Here is a 17,245-nt window from a genome sequence, read left to right as displayed (position 1 = left end):
TCTCCTGTGTACCTGGTTAGGGCAGTCCTACTGTGTCCCTAGCTAGGGTAGACCTCCTGGGAGACAGGCAGACTATGGGGTGTGGAAGAAGGGCAGGCATACCTGTCTGCCCTGGGTGAAGGTGTAAACTGAAGGAAGATGGGCCTTGGGCAGTGGTCCTGTTTCCACTGGATTCCATGGGGGTCCTAGCTGAGGCATGCATTGGTCCCAGGGTCTCATCCTTGTCCCTGATTACTGCAGGCCTCCTGTAAGACAGGCAGTCTGTGTGGTGTGGGAGATGGGCAGGCACATCTATCCACTCCAGGTGACTTTACGCTTGTGTTCCCAAGCAGCCATAAACTTAAGAGTACAGATTCATGTCCGTCCTCCTAATACTGAAGGTGTGATGGCGGAGTGTCACTCTGGAGGTTGCTTCCCGTGGCCTCTCATGGAGTGGAGAGACAACGGAGGGGAGGTCTTTCCAGCTGTATCAAAATCCCATTCACAGGGTGGAGATAGACTGTTCAATATGAACTTATCCCTTCTCATTAGAGACAGCTCCTTCCAGAAAGTCATCTGTTGCCTTCAAAACTCTCTGACAGACCAAGAGGGAAGGACAACTGTTATCCTATCAGATGCATTTTTATTTTGTGGAATGAGATTTGGAAAAATATTACTTGTGATGGTGTTCTCCATCTTGGTTTCCAGCTATCTACCAAGTTGTGATCATAACTGTTGTAGGTATATGTGGGATGCTTCTTTGGTGATAGGCATATTGATAATGACACCTTTGGGGGTGTATGCCATATCAGTCATAGGGCATTCACACATAAAACAGAGTTCCTATTTCAGATGCACATTTTGAATTGGATACTTTGTGGGTGGAGGATGTAAGCACAATCCTGTGTTCACTGATGGTTTCTGCCACCATACTCATTCCCCATACATGCTTCAGAGTGAGATATTGGTGCCAGCATAATCATCAGAGAGTCTTCCCTGGCAACTGATGGAAACAGATGCAAAATCTGACATCCAAACATTAAGCATAGTTCAGGGAATCCTGCAGAGGGAAGGGGAAGAATTATAAGAAACAAAGGGGTTAAAACACCACAAGAAAATCTACAGAATCATCTAACCTGGACTCCTAGAGACTCACAGAGACTGAGCAGTCAACCAGGGAACCTGGATGGGACTGACAGACCCTGTTCAAAGACATTACAGTTGTATAGCTTGATCTTCTGCTGGGACTCCTAACAGTGGGAGCAGGGGCCATCTCTGAATCTGTTGCCTGCTTTTAGCACCCTTTCCTCCTATTGGATTACTTCTTCCCACTATAATAGTCCCACTGCAACTAGAGATGCCATGGCTGGTTGATATCTGTGGAGACATGCACCTTTCTGAAGAGGACTGGAGGAGGGATTGATGGTGGTGGGGGAGTACCTTAGGGGGGAAAGGGCTGAAATGAGAAGGAGGAGGGAAAACTGTGGCTTGGATGTAAAAACAAGTAAATATATTAATTTAAAATGACTTTAAAAAAGAGTTGCTATGGCTATGGTGTATTTTCACAGCAATAAAGCCCTAACTAAGACACATCCCCAAGTCACCCCTATTCCATCTAGACTCTAGGCTGTCCAGAAGTACTAGGGCCAGGTTCATTTACATACAGATGTCACTACCAAGGAGTCCTAGTTCTACCTACACCCCTTGCCAACAGCCTCACTGGAGGCCAACTTTGAGCCTAAGGTTATGCAAGCTGTGGAGGTGACTTCCTAAGGAAGAAGCCAGGCAAACCTCAGGAAGGTGAACCTTTGGTGATTTAAGCTTAGAATTTCTTGATACTGGGAACCTGAAGCTTAGGAAGGAGCACATTCCTTTAACCTTGGGGGCTGGTTATTTTTCTAAACAGGCACAGAGAGAGGAGAAGGAAAGAAGAGCCCTGTAAAATGTGCCCCTTATTCAGGACCCTGCTCTCTCTTACCCAGGGTTGGTACTTGTGCAGATACTCCTCTGAGCCTGACTACTCAGGAACATCCTCTGTCAACCATATAAGACATAATGAGGGCTGTGTTAACATTTCTCATCAACAATATCATTTCTGTCTCTGGCCTTTCTCTTCTGCATTAGGAATATGTCGGTTTTGTGACACTGCAGTAGTGGTTTCAGCTGTTAAAATTCTGTTATGAAATCTAACGAGAACAAAGCACCACTCCCTTATGTGTACTGTTTTGGGATAAAGAAAGAATGTATACTTTATTGTTATATTTTCTTTTCCAGTTATAAAAATAACCAGGAGAAGAAAAAACAGGCACACTGACTTTCAACTGTTTCTAAGGATGAGTTCTGAAAAAAATGCCCTGTGACTTTCTTTTGTCGTTAAATACTGTGTGTGAATTGTGTGCTGTAGCAAAGAAGAAGAGTCTAGGTTTGCTCAAACACAAGAAACATATTTTCTCACAGTTCTGTGGGGGTGCAAGTCAGGGTTTGAGGGCTCTGAGGGGCTAGTTTGCTCTGAAACATCCCGTTGTTTGCTGATGTTTGAAGGCATGGTTTTTCTGTCCCAATATCTCCCTCTCTTCATAAGACAGACTCTCTGCATCTCCATCTTCATGGGGTTATTTTCTTACACAGTTGATAGTTGCTTTATGTTTCACTATGACCTCATAGCAACTGATTATGAAGTAACCTGACTTTCAGGTATGGGGATTGGGGTTTCAACATATTTGGGGGTGGAAACTTTTCAACCCATAGTAGCCGTCACTGTCTTTTACAAAAACATCATTGTTTCTTGACACAAAAGGCACCTTCACCCTATTACTATCAATATAATAATCAATTCTAGAAGCCCAAAATATTGTCTTAAAATTTAATTAATTGAGACATAGGTGAACCCAGGAAACATGGCATTCTTGGGCAAAATTGCTCTCATGTCAATGTGAGAAACTCAGAAAACAAGATACCTGCTTCAAATTCAGACAGGATAACTATGGGATATACATTCTACTCTAAGGGGAGACATCAGAGTATGCAACTCAGGGATAACAAATTCTGTCAGCATTTATGGAATGCTTTCTCCCTGAAATTTGGCTTCGGTGGCTACTCCCATTTGCCCTGGGTCAGTGGTGTTGTGGTCTGAGTCCTTTGCAGTGTTTTAGAGGTGGTTGTCAGGCTACACCTCAGCCTTACTTCCAAAGCTCGCTGCCCAACTGTGCTGCATAGCTTCCGTGTCATCCCGTGCCATTTGCTCTTTGTTCAACACCCCTTCTTCAGAGCATCTCTCTCCTCCCAGGTTGTTCTGTGAGTAAATGTGGTACCTGGCCAGTTTGCACATTAATTTCTTGGAAGCCAATACAAATTAACCCACCGATCCACTGCTCACAATCTCAAGTTTCCAACAAAACTTGCCAAATATAACTTGGGCACTGTCACATCAAACAGCTCCAGCCACAACAATAGACCAAAATCTACTTTAATTTCTCAGAGCCGTTGACGTGGAGAACTGCAGTTGGGTAGTTAAGGCAACAGGCGTGCGTTGTTTCCTAGTTCTGGAGACTCAAAGCCTGAGATTAAGATGTCAGCTGGGCTCTTTCCTGCCAGAGGCTGGACGAGTTTGCTTCATGTTCCACTGTCAGTTTGCCGTGACAGAGCTCTGGCGAACTTCAGCTTGCCTCTCTCCTAAGTATAACCTCATTTCAACTAATTATATCTTTAATTACCCTGTTTCCAAATAAGGTCATATTCTTTAGTAATGGAGTTAGGAAATAATGTAATTATTGTTATTGTTGCTGTTGTTGCTGCTATTATTATTATTATTAATACAGGGTGCAAAGGACATGATTTGGTATCTTCATAGAAAAGAATTCATGTGATTTTTAGCATCTTCTATTCTCCAGCTTTTCATCTGTCTGTGGAGAGGGGGAACGGGTGTAGTGACCTTGAGTGACCTCTAAAAATGCAGTTTTAAATCTGTTAGCTGCAACAGCAACTTACTTTCTTCTTTTGAAGGACGGCAGAAGTGGATCAGCCTCTACTTTCCTGCAACCTCACAGAACTGATAGCAAAGGAAAACAGCAAACTAAAAACAGTTGAGTGTGACAAGTGTGTGGGAGGAGATGGGAGCTGTAAAATCCAGGAAGCTGGAGAGAGGCAGATGGGAAAGTGATTGGACAGACCTGCAAAAGCTGGAGGCTAAGTCAACAATGAAATGCTAGAAGCAGGCAGCCTGAAAACATGGGCTTATACCATATGCACCACACACATTAGGCATCAGGGGCACTAAGAGCATCTAAAATAAGGGAGTAGGGTAACTTGTAATAGCTCAGTTAGTGATCTGTCTTGCAAGTGTGGAGACCTGAACCGAATCCCTAGAATCCACCATCAATAAGCTTGGCATGGTGTTGGTTCATGATCTAGCACTGGGCATGTGGGGACATCAGGATCTCTGGGGCTCAGTGACAAGCCATCTTAACCAATCTTGATGCCTGGTGGATTCAGTTCAATAGGTAGAACCCAAGGACTCACATTGTAGAAGGAGAAAATTGACTATGTTGGCTTGTACTCTGCACTGTACAATGCGTTCTCTCTCTCTGTCTCTGTCTGTCTCTGTCTGTCTCTGTCTCTGTCTCTGTCTCTGTCTCTGTCTCTGTCTCTCTCTCTCTCTCTCTCTCACACACACACATGCTCACATTGAAATAGCTAGTTAAAAACTGGAAAATCTTTTCCTCAAAATGTATTTCTGCTCTGTCTTTTTAAGGAAGCTACCAGATTGTATCTTCTTATCAAAATGATGGAGTAAGTAAAACTGGAGAAAACGTGGAGTCCAAGAAGAGGGATTCAAAAAAAAGAAAGACTTGTTGGAATTCTGGACAGTGGACAGCAGGCCTAGGGATATATGGGACTCCTGGATGTCCCACGTGCAACGTGGTGTGTAGTTGTTCTTAGGAATATTTCACTTGCATCGGCTCATCTCTAGATGCTCAACCCTTAACATTAGCCTTTTGGTTCTGAGTGTGTATCTCTGTGATATTCAGACAAATAACTAGAAGGGAGATCTACACAGTGTTTTGACATCTAGGTGCTCATTTCTGTGGTACTGCTTAAGAAAAACAAGGTAGACCCACAGTTAGCAGCAAGATATTCGCTGTTCATTTAGCAACACAGTGACATTATTTAAAAGAAAATTGCTATGTACAAACAAACAGTGAGAAACAGACGGAGATGGAAAACCAATAGTGTTTATGCAAATGAAGAACATCTGTAGATAACAAGCTATGTGTTGAATACATTGGAACCGAACAGTTTGGTAGGGGGAGATTGTGATGGAGATAAAACGGTGCTGAAATGAGCAAGCAGAACCAGAGAAGAGCAGCCTTCCCTCCCCAGGCTGGTGTACATCCACCCCCACCCTCAACTCCTTCTGCCCCAGGTAGAGCCTCCACAAGCTCTGTATACCTGGCCTTTGGTTTTGCTCAGGGAACTTAGACCACCAGAGGAGAGATACAAACACTTGTTTCCTCCTGGCCTCTAGATACACAGTGGTGATTTCCAGATGGATGCAGGAATTTCAAGGAACATAAATACTGGTAGAGTTGTGAATACAACACTTTCATCTTTGATTCATGACCTAAGTCACTTGCTTATAAAGTGCCAGTGGAAGATACCTATAGACACACCTGGGAAAAGGTATAAGGGGTAACACTAGCTGCCTTCTATTTTCAGACTATGCATAAGACAATTTCTCCTTAATGTGCAGTTCAAGGTAGAACAGACAGTCCACAGCTACATTAAATGAGTGTCTGTCAACACAAAAAATGTTCTTTGGAAATAGTTGCAATTTTAGGTGGTGACATATATCTTTTCTTTAAAGATTTATTTATTTAATGTGTATGAGTACACTGTCACTGTCTTCAGACACACCAGAAGAGGACATCAGATCCCATTACAGATAGTTGCGAGCCACCATGTGGTTGCTGGGAATTGAACTTAGAACTCTGGAAGAGCAGTCAGTGCTCTTAACCGCTGAGCCATCTCTCCAGTCTGACATAAAAAGCACGGGTCTCTAGGCTAGAGCTGAAAGATAGGCTGTCGGGCATTATCTCACTGAAGTGATCAACGACCTGAAAGAAGCAACTTAAGGCAGGCCCTGTGCTGGCTCACAGTTTTAAGAGAAACAGTTCATCGTGGTTTGGAAAGTGAGTTGGGTGATGGCACTTGAGGCTACACTGTACCCACACTCAGGGAACAGGTGATTCTTGACTTTTCTGTTCTCCCATTTTGTTAAGTCCGGGACCTCTGATGGTATCCTGATTCAGGATGTATCCTCTCTCCTCTGCTAAGTCTTTCTGGTAATATCCTGACAGCCAGATGTGTACCTCCTAGATTATTTTTCATCCACTCAAGTTGATAATAAAAATGAAGCACCACACAAACCTAACCTCAAATGACTTGAGGGATCTATTGAAGTCAGTAGCCCTTCCTTTGCTGACTGACTGGGGTTTAGTGAGAGCCAGTTGCATCCTGTATCCCAGGTGACTGCATCACCTGCAACATGCAGTAGTGTCTGGGACTCCAAAGGTCACTTACGGTAAGACTCCGTCTTAAGTGCAAATGAAGATCATGGACTTCAGCAAATTGGTTTGATCTATGATAGACAAGAATAGACATCGGGAACATATGCTTAGAAATACTGTTATTAAGTTTGCTGTTTGATAATTATACTTCTTTTCTCATTAATTACTCATCTTTTATTGTATAGAAAGTTTAGTCAAATAAATGGGTTGAATGGGGATGTGGATAAAAGATCATATTACAGCTAGTCTACACATAGTTTGGTAAGTTTGGGTTCTAAAAAAGCTTCTGTACAAATGACTGCATTAAAACTACTTTCTTTGTTGAAATTGTTAAATCTGAAACTCCTATTGAAATGTTATCTTACACTTGCCTTTTACAAGGGCGTGGTCTTTGGAAAAGGGTCCTATTTACCATCTTCACTAATGCCAAAAATGGTACCCAGCATTTATTGAGCACTATGAACAATTTAGTTCAATGAATGCTTGGGTTAAGCTTCTCAGTATGTTTGTCAGATAAGCACAGATTAGTGGGCAAGAGATAGGTGTGGCTTTCAGTTGTGGCAGAAGGTGCGGTCTCTCTCTGGACATTCAGGATTTGTGACCCTAAGAAACCCTTGGAGCCTTTGTGAACAGTACAGTCTACCTTTCTTATTTTTGCAAAATAGGATTCATAATAGATTATATATTAAATACTTTTGTTGCTGTAATAAAATAGCCTGATGAATAATTTAAGTGAGAAAGAATTTTTGGTGGTTTATAGTTATAAGGTACAGTTCACCATCGATGGAAAAGCATGGGGACAGAGTCAAGGGGCTGAGCACGTTACACCTGCAGTCAGGGATACAGAGAAAAAAGGCTGGCTCTCAGCTGGCTTCCTCCATTTGATTTGGCCCAGGAAGGACTTGATCCCACTGAATGGTGCCACTTCATGGTGAATGTGGGTGTTCCTACCACATTCCCCTAATGTACAGGTCCCTTACAGACATGCTCAAGGATTTGCTGTCACGGGGACTCTAAATCCATTCAAGTTGACATTGGAGATTAACCATCACAGATAATTGAATTAAATATTCTGTTTTCTTTGTGATAATGCACTCTTCTAAAAAAGAAATGTCTTTGTCACTTATTTGCAGGACATGTCAAATCCAGGCTGGCCTCCTTTGCCCCATTAGTGTGAATTACAGATCCTTCACTGTCATGACCCAAAGCGAGGAAGTTAATTTAGACCCCCAGATGAGTGATGCTCCTAGGATATTTTTGGTGACTGTAATACTGCCTGAATCTTGTGGCTTGCTGCAAAGACATTATTAGCAGCTGGTGCCAGGCTTAGAAAGGAGAGATGAAAAGGTGTGAGTTGCAAAGGCTTGGGAGACGATGCAGCGTGCAAGAAAGGACCATGACAGGTGGGCACATATCAGTCCTATCAGGAGGCCAGAAATGCCAGCACCTGAAGCCATTGCATGGCAGACAATCCGATGACAGTGACCAAGAAAACAAAAGGCATCTAATTTCTCCCTGACTGATAAAGCTGTCTGAGGTAGATCAATTTAGTGCGGTTGTTGTTAGGAAATTGGTCCTGTTTGATGTTCCCCAAGCAGATCATGTAGTCTCCTAGGAAACATCCTTTCCCACTTAAATCTAATTCTCTCCAGTAGCAGGATCCGATGATGAGTCACTAGTCTGACTTTTCTCTCACTTCCCTCTGCCCATTAAGAAGGACCTACCAGCTGGAAATCTGCTAAGTGAAATGAATTTATTAGCTCCTTTTGCCTTGTTCTTCACTTAACTCTTGTGTTCCTGCCTTACAAGCCTAACAGCTTCCCTGATGGGAAGGGCTACAGATAATGAAGGAGCTGGCTGTGGATGTGAGCATCCAGCTCTCTCAATCTCTTGGTGATTAGACCACATTTCAGCCGCAGCTTCAAATGGAAAACAGTGCGTGCCCAGAGCTAGCCTTTCCTTGTAAGCAGTAGTGGAATTTGACATCGGGAATTCATTTGGGTTTCTATTTCTGCTCTCAATTTAGTATTTGGAAAGAAGTGGGGGGGTATGGTAGAGATAAGAGAAGGAACATTTAAGTTATATATGTAACTGTCGTTGTTCTATCTGAACTAACAACCAGAAACACAGCTATAAGAAATCTAGAACCTGGCACTAACCAGAATCCATTTTTAATTTGTTGCTGTTACGCATGATGTTTGTAAGAAAGGAGAGTTTGCTTCTCTTAAATATGCTGAGTCTACAGTTTATGGAGCTTTCACATTCTAAGCATAGTTATCTCCATGGCAACATGCACCACCAGCGGCCTGGGTGACAGAGGGAAGTCTGATGCAATTTAATGTAAATAAGAGGTTTTCAGAGTGAAAACCCACAGGTTCCCCGCTGGGTTTGCATCATGGAGCACCCCAGGAGGAAAGAAGGCCTTGCTACTGACTCCAGCATCTCTTGGCAGATGCAAGCATAAGGTCACGTGGTCTGCTCCCATCAGCAAATCTCATCAGACAGAGTCTTGCTGGGAGCTTTCCTTGCTTTACACAGGGGGAAAGTGGTGGGGTTGGTGAATGTGTGTCTTATACAGCTCAGGGCAGGGTCTCAGCTCCAATGCCCTTTACCTCTACAAGTGTGCTTCTCCCTCCCACTCTTAGGCAAGCATATTGGGTTTTTTGTTTGTTTGTTTGTTTGTTGCTTTTTTTTTTTTCCAAAATGACAAACTGTTGAGGCTATCGAAGCATCTGCAGCTTGAGCTACTGAGTCGCTGGTTTCATAGAAGCAACTGAAAGTGTGCTGAAAGTGTGTGTTACTACCTAGCGAGCTTCAGGGAAAAGCAATTAGAAAAGCATGACTACCAATCTTACGGTGTGTGTGTGTGTGTGTGTGTGTGTGTGTGTGTGTGTGTGTGTGTGTTCAAATTTGTGTGAACATGTGTGGAGGCTAGAGGTCAGCTTCAGTTGTTATCACTCAGTGGCAACCCACCTCGGGTATTTTTTTTTCTTTTTTGATACAGGGTCTTAAGTTTTTGCCTGGAACTTACTCAACTAGGCTAGATAACCTCTGAGCTAAGGGAACCTTTCCATTCTCTGCCTCCCCAGTCCTGAGATCACAAGCACGTGCCACAGCACCCAGCTTTATTCACATGGATTCTGGGGAAATGAACTCAGGTCCTCAAGCTTGCATGGTACATTTTACTGACAGAACCACTTCCCCCAGCCTCTAATCCTACATTGAAAACCAGTTGTTTAGCCCTAAGAAAAGGCATGTCAGTAAGCCCTCGATGAAGAATAACCTACCACAAAATCTCAGTGACATGCCTCACATGAGGATCAACTGATCTGGGCTTTCTTGGGATGGAAAGTACTCACTCTTGTGCACCTATCTAGAGATGGAGGTTGGGCTTGATGCTTAAGTGTCCTCTAACCCCCTCCTGGGTTCACTGGGTGAACCCAGCCCTACTTCATGACAATTCTATAATTCTCCCCATTTGCTTCGCTTTGGGTCCTGGATGTTGCCATATGACAATTACAACAATACAAGCAATTATTTCCAGGAGGCACAGATGGTGTTTGTTTCATTTGAGAACCCAAATCCTTACTGGTCCTTCTTTTAAGGCCCATTTCCCAGAAAACATTTCATGCACACAACAATAAAGAGCAGCAAATGACATTATTAATATCTGAAGACTCATTAAATTCTACTTAGTATTAAAATGTTCCAAACTCTCCGGAGAGTTCTGCATATAAATGTTCATTTAACCTACCTTCAAATTGAAGTATTTTAGCAGAAGAAAGAATCGGATTTTGGTCAGCAAATGTTACACAACAGTTGCTTCCAGAGGGCTGCTCTCTGGCCCTATTTCCTCTGCATATTTGAATTTGTTACTTCAGGCAAAGTCTTTTCCTTGGGTAGAAGATTGTATTTCTCTTCAGGTTCTATCAGCGTCCACCCTTCCTCTTGTGGGACCACCATTATATAGGAGAGTGCCATACTAAACCCCACCGTTATATAGGAGGGTACCATACTAAACCCCACCGTTATATAGGAGGGTACCATACTAAACCCCCAGGGGGGGTGCTTATGAAATTTTCTAGACTTCATCTAGGAAAGTAGACCAGGGTTCAGCCACAGGACACAGGACAGACTGGAAGGTCATACATAATTTTTTACTACAAGGCATTTAAGAGGGACTAGAAAGACTGGTCTATGGAAATAAGGTAGGGTATCTTACAATGCGGGTATGTCTGGCAGTCTCTTCTGGAGTTGTATGAGTGGAGAGGTCAACTGGTGTTTCCAGTCTGAGGTTGATTCTGGCTGCAGGGAAGACAGGGAAGAGACTACAGTGATAGACGCACAGAGTCGCTTAGGCATAAGACCTTAGAAGAGTGAGTTGGGAGACTGCCGTGCCCCTCATTACTGGTTTAGATAGAACATTGTACTGGGAACTAAGAGCAGAACATTCACAGATGGTATAGGGCTGGGTTTTACTAGGAAACACCTCAGATCAAACAAAGGAACAAGCACATTTACTGATCAAGAATTCCAGTAATAGCTTGTGGTACAGAACTGCAATGCCAGCTACACGAAAGACAGAAGCAGGTGGATGAGAGGTTCAAGGCCTTTTTTTGAGCTTCTGAGTGAGTTCAAGGTTGTCCCGAGCAATTTAGTGAAAGCCAAGCTCAAATTCAGAAGAAAGCTGAGTATGTGCTTAGTGGTGGAATACATGCTTGGCATATGTAAGACTCAGGTTTAACCCTTGTATGTGTAGTTTTATGTCAATTTGACGCAAGCTAAATGTTACCTGAGAGAGGAAATCTCAGTTAAGGAAATGCCTCCATAGGATTGGGTTGTAGGCAAAGCGATAGGCCATTTTTTAATTAGAAATTAGTGAGGGAGGGCCCAGTTCATTGAATGGTACAATCCGTGGCTTTGGTACTGGGTTCTGTAAGAAAGTGAGCTGAGCAAGCTAAAGGGTGCAAGGCAGTGAGCGGGACCTCTTCATGGTTTCCACATCAGTTCTCACCTCTAGGTTTCTGCTCTACCTAAGCTTCTGTCTTGACTTCCTTTGACAATGAACGTGCTGTGGAAACTTGAGCTGTGTTAATTCTTTCCTCCTCAACTTTCTTTGGTCATGGTGTTTCATCACAGCAAAAGTAAGCCTAACTAAGCTACATTGATCCCTGGATAATGGGGCGTGGCTGTGAGAGACCCGAACAACCGTGTGTTTTGGGGGGGTTGTGGAAGACTAGAAAAGCCATTGAGTGTTGTAAACTCAGTAGGCTGTTCTGTAAGCGCTTGAAAAATTGGCCTGCTGAGGGTAATGCAGACGATGGAAGCCTGCTTTATGACGTTTCAGAGGGACATTAAACTGTTTTAAGATTATGTGGTCTGGTTATCTGGGGCTGAAGAATCAGCCGTGATTAACAAGATCCCGGAAACACAAAAACAAAAACTTCGCTTCGCTTTGGATACTCAGTTCCGGTCAGCTGGGGCTGAGAAATTAGTGGTGATTAAGAGGAGGGCCGCATTGCTGAGGTGAAATCTGGGAAATGTTTCCAGATAGAACTCAAAAACTCCAGACTTAGCCAAGGTTGTACCTTGTGCTGGCATCTGAACGCGATAGTGTAAGAGTCACCCAGGTGGTACTGGTTTTGAAGGTATGAGGGGGTCATGGAGAGCAGCCAAAGCCTTGGCACTGTGGCAGGGTTCAAATCCCTGAAGATAGCCCAGGAGAAACTAATGGTGGAAGTGCTCCCAGTTGTAGGGGAAGACACCCAGATGTTTGGAGATGCCAATAGCATGGGATAACCACCAAGAATGGCATCAGCGGTGCAGCAGAACCAGTTAGATGCTAGGAGACAAGCTGTACGTGCTGCAGAGGGCAGAGCCAGAGAAGTGACCCAAACCATTCGGAGGAGTCTAGAATTTACAGGGAGTCCCAGATAGTGGGGATTAAGTTATTTCCATTATAGAAGTTTTGATTTGTTTGATCTGATTGTCACCGAACCCTGGTTCTTCCCTCTTGAAGTAAAATAGACTTAACTAAATTTTGATTTCTACAGGAGCTCATAGTTGAGATATTTTGAACTTTTAAAAGGGATTTTGGATTCTTAAAGAGACTGGATATTTTAAAGGGACTGAACTTGAATGTGTTTGAATTTGTAAAGACTGGGACTTTTAAAGTTATTTGTATTTTTAATGTGAGAGCTTGGGGACAAGTAAGAAAGGAAAGGTTGTGGCTCAACACTGGTGTGGGTGTGTCAAATTGAGCATTGTACTCTATAGTTTTATATTAACTTGCCATAACTTAAAGTTATCTGACAGGAGAAAAATCTCAATTTTCATAATTAGACTGGGCTGTAGGTAGGACTGTGGGGCATTTTCTAGATTAGAGAGAGATTGATAGGGGAACCCATTGTGGGTGGTACCATCCCTAGGCTAGTGGTCCTGGTTTCTATAAGAAAGGTGGCAGAGCAAGCCATGGGGAACATGCCAGCAAGCAGCATCCTCCATGGCCTCTGCATCAGCTCCTGCCTCCAGGTTCCTGCCCTGTTTGAGTTCCTGTTTATAAGCATCCTTTTATGAGGAACTGTCACATGGGTGCGCAAGTTGAATAAACCCTTTCCTTTCCAAGTTTCTTTGGTCATGGTGGTTCATCTCAGCAATGTAACCCTTATCAAGACCATCCCTTCCTTCTGTCCAAAGTTTAAAGCAAGATGAATAATGTCAGCACATTGCTTGTGTGACATTTTGGTACTGATATTGTCACAGTCCTCAAAAGGTACCATCTTCCTTGCAAACACGTGACTTTGATTCTTCCATCCAGCTTCTGGAAGAGAATATTAAGCAATGTCATTGAATGGTGATGATACATGGTTCTGTTTCTAACTTGAGAACTTCGTATTTCTGACAAGAATAAATTCTGACAGAATGAATCAGGAAGCTGAGATTTGAAAGATTTGTGTGTGTGTGTGTGTGTGTGTGTGTGTGTGTGTGTGTACGTGGTGTGTGTGTGTTAGGTAGTTTATGTGTATATAGTATGTATATGCAGTGTATGCATGTTAGTGTGTGGATGCATGTGCCTGATTCACTCTCATGAAGACCAAAGCTGGATTCTGGGTGTCCTTCTTCAACTCTGTCCTATTGCTTTGCAACAGACCCAGAAACTTGGCATTTTTGCTAAGCTGACTGGCTAGTGAGCTCTAGGGATCTGCCTGCCCTTGCCCCCAATGCTGGGTTTATGGGCGCTTATGGCTACATGCAGCTTTATGTGGGTAGTGGTAATTTAATCTCTGGTTCTGGTGCTTGAAAAGAAAGTTTCCTAATGGTATGAGCCATCGCCTCAGTGCTCTAATTTAGGGTTCTTTATAATTAGAACCACACATGAAGTCTCAGGATTAATAAAACAGAAACTCATTTCCAGTTACAGGAGCAGTGAGCACGGGAATATCATGGACAATCAGAGCTTTGAACCGAAGACCATGTGACGCACATACTCCAGAGCTGATGGTTTCTGCCTGTGCCCAAAGAGTACAGGTGTGTGTGCTTAGACTGCTGAGATGGACTCAGTCAAAACCCAGGTTTGCTGGGAATTCTGGGACTGTAAGGGTTCAGTCCTTATGTCATAGAACCTTCCGAGAGGATGGAGGGTGGCTACAATAGAAGGGAAGTGAATGATGACTCTGAACATCTGTGAAATGTTGGAGATCATTGACACCATCTGGCCTATCAATTCTGATGTTTCTTCCATAAATAAGTCACCTCGATGCCTATAACCATCTCCTAAGTGTCAAAGCTGAGACCTTGGAGATGCAACGTTTCTAGTGTCTGCTAACTCACTCTAATGACTTCTTACTTTGATCTTAGAGATTCGTTGTTTGTGTTGCTAAAAGTAAAACAACAGACACATACAGACACAGATCCCCCACCCCCAAGATCAAAGAAACACAGAGATACACAGACACACAAAGACACATACACAGAGATAAACACGTCCACATAGACAGACAGACACAGAGACACAGAGGCAGACAGAGATAGAAACAGAGTCAGACAAAAATTCAGATAGATATAAAAGGAGACAGACACAGACATACACAGAGACAAACACAGACAGACATAGAGACAGACACAAAGAGACATAGATACACATAGACAAAACATAAACATACAGACACACACCCCTCCCCCACACACAGACAAGATGTAGACAGACATAGAAATAGACAGACACAGAAAGACAGATACACTGATATGCACAGACATGGAAAGATAGATATAGAGAGACAGACACACAAAGACAGACAGACACACACACAGACACGGAAAGATAGATACAGCGAGACAGACACACAAAGACAGACAGACACACACAGAGACGCACATAGACACAGACACAAACACACACAGAGATAGACACATAGAGATACAGACACACACAGAGAGACACAGAAACATGCAGACAGATATATACATACCCAGAAACACACAGATATAAACACATAGAGATACACTCAAACATTCAAAGACATACACACACACATCACCACTACCACCACCACTACCAAACACATAAATATACAGAGACACACACAGACACAAACAAACAGACACACTCAAACAGACACACTCAAACACACTGACACACACACACGTACATATAAAGATACACACACAGAGTCACAGAGACATAGAGAGACAGATGGGCATACACAGATAGACACACACAGAGACACAGAGAGACTCATACACTGAAATACACACACACACACACACACACACACACAGAGGGAGAGGGCGGGGATTAACAATTTGAATACCTATGTTACCTACAGCCAATATAATTTCCACTTCATTGATAAAGGAATTCAGAAAGTTTCTTCATTCTAAGACCTGTCTAGGATGAGACCCCTTGGATGCAGTCACAGGTCTGCTGAGGCTGTGCAACCCCCTTCCTGCTAACACCCCTGGATGTTTGCACTACACCCTCAGAAGCTGTAGGAGCCCAGCAGGTCACATTTTCTGACACTGCTAACGTAGCCTAGGTACAGTTCTAGGTTGTTTAGGAGAAACAGAAAGGCACAAGACATCACAGGATTAGGGTAAATAACTCTAGTGGGGTCCTGAGGAAAACTATATTTTTAGATTTTTCAAAGTGCACTTATTGTTTATTTTGGGGAGAAGTACTCATAAGCCGTTGCCTCTAGATATGCATCGGAGTATAGCGTGGGTTCTCTTCTTCTGTGTGAGGGCTGGAAGCAAATGTCTTTTCCTGCCAAAGCATCTTGCCAGCCTAAGTTCTGCCTTTTTATAATAGCGGAAGAAACTTTTCTGGTTTAGATCTTCCCACAGTTTGTTTTCAATCATCTTTCTCCATTGGTTTTCTTCTCCACTGCCTACCTCTTTCCAGGGTTTTGTCTGAGAAGGGGTGGTTTTCCGGTACATAGGCGATGAGTGGGCATTTTCTCGTGCCTGCTTGAAGATCGATGAATCATGCACATGCCTCCTTTGATTTGGTCTTCTGTGTGGACCTTATCTGTGTCTATCTGCTCCTTGTCCATATTATTGCTGCTGCCAAAATGATTAGCCTAGAACTGGAGGAGCAGATCAATTATGAACTGTGCCTTGCACAGCAGGTAGCATCAGTCTGCTCCAGGATCTGCAGTCTTTATATGTATTGCATAAAAGGAAGAGAGGACAAAGTCCAGGAAGAGTCAAAATGACATCACCTGTCACCTGATGTGTTCTAGACTGACTGGATTAGTCCAGTAGATAAAGTAGCAAGGCTAGAAGGCTCCTGACACACTCCATACTTCCAGAACCCCAAGAAAGTCTCAAACAAGTCCCAGGGTTCTCTTAGATAAGACCATTGTCTCAGACAAGTCTTCCCTTAGATGAGACCATTGTCTCAGGGAGGCATTGATTCCTTTATTTTTATGGCACTGTGAGCCAATGATTGCTTTGTTGAAGGTGACCATGGAAACTCCTGGGAAGGCACACTTCATACACTCCATTATAGGAACCTAGGCCCTGAGAGTCAGGAGACAGAAACCATATGCTTCATCTACCTCAACTTACCTCTGAGCCTTCCAGTAGGCCATTGGCTCTTAGTTGCCCTGTCCCTCAAATCAGGCCACACTCCCTATAATGTCCTTTTCTGAAGGTAAGCTACAGAGTGCTTCAGTTGGCAATGGGACCCTCACAAAGACCTGAGATCTCTCCCTTCCTACAGCAAGCCTGTCCCTTCCAAGCCCAAGTCTGCTGTGACTCATGACTAGGCTTCGCCAGTGCCTATGACTCCAGGCACATAGTAGGTCACATGGCATGGAACATTTCCCAATGATCTATAAGAACAAGAAACTGCCATCACATTGTTTAATGAAGACCCTGTCTCTCTTTTCAGAATCTCACTATGTTGCCCACAGTACAAAGCTATAGGTGTCCTGATTCTCCTGAACTGAAGGATCTGTGTCCCTTCAGGGCTGCATTTTGACTGCCTATGACCATGATGTCCTCTTTCCTAATGTCTCAGGGTACTTGTCTCAGTTTACTTTCTATAAACCCTCATGCTTTTGTAATGCATTGTACCTATGGATTAAGAAGGCAGAAATAGACATTTCTGGGTTGACGGAGTTGGTCTCCATCTTTACAGTAGAAGATGGCAGCCCCCAGTCTTATGCAATCTCTGTAAGCGTAAACGGTGGGGACTG

General features: G+C 43.3%; 1 pseudogene; it reads left to right on the top strand.

The window, feature by feature from the left end:
* The first annotated feature begins 277 nt into the window (after nt 1–277).
* Nucleotides 278–986, top strand: Skint1-ps1 (selection and upkeep of intraepithelial T cells 1, pseudogene 1; annotated as a pseudogene).
* Nucleotides 987–17,245: the final 16,259 nt, after the last annotated feature.

This window comes from Rattus norvegicus, chromosome 8, assembly GCF_036323735.1.
Source record: "Rattus norvegicus strain BN/NHsdMcwi chromosome 8, GRCr8, whole genome shotgun sequence".
NCBI classification, from domain to species: Eukaryota; Metazoa; Chordata; class Mammalia; order Rodentia; family Muridae; genus Rattus; species Rattus norvegicus.
This window is presented reverse-complemented; position numbering and strand designations above follow the sequence as displayed.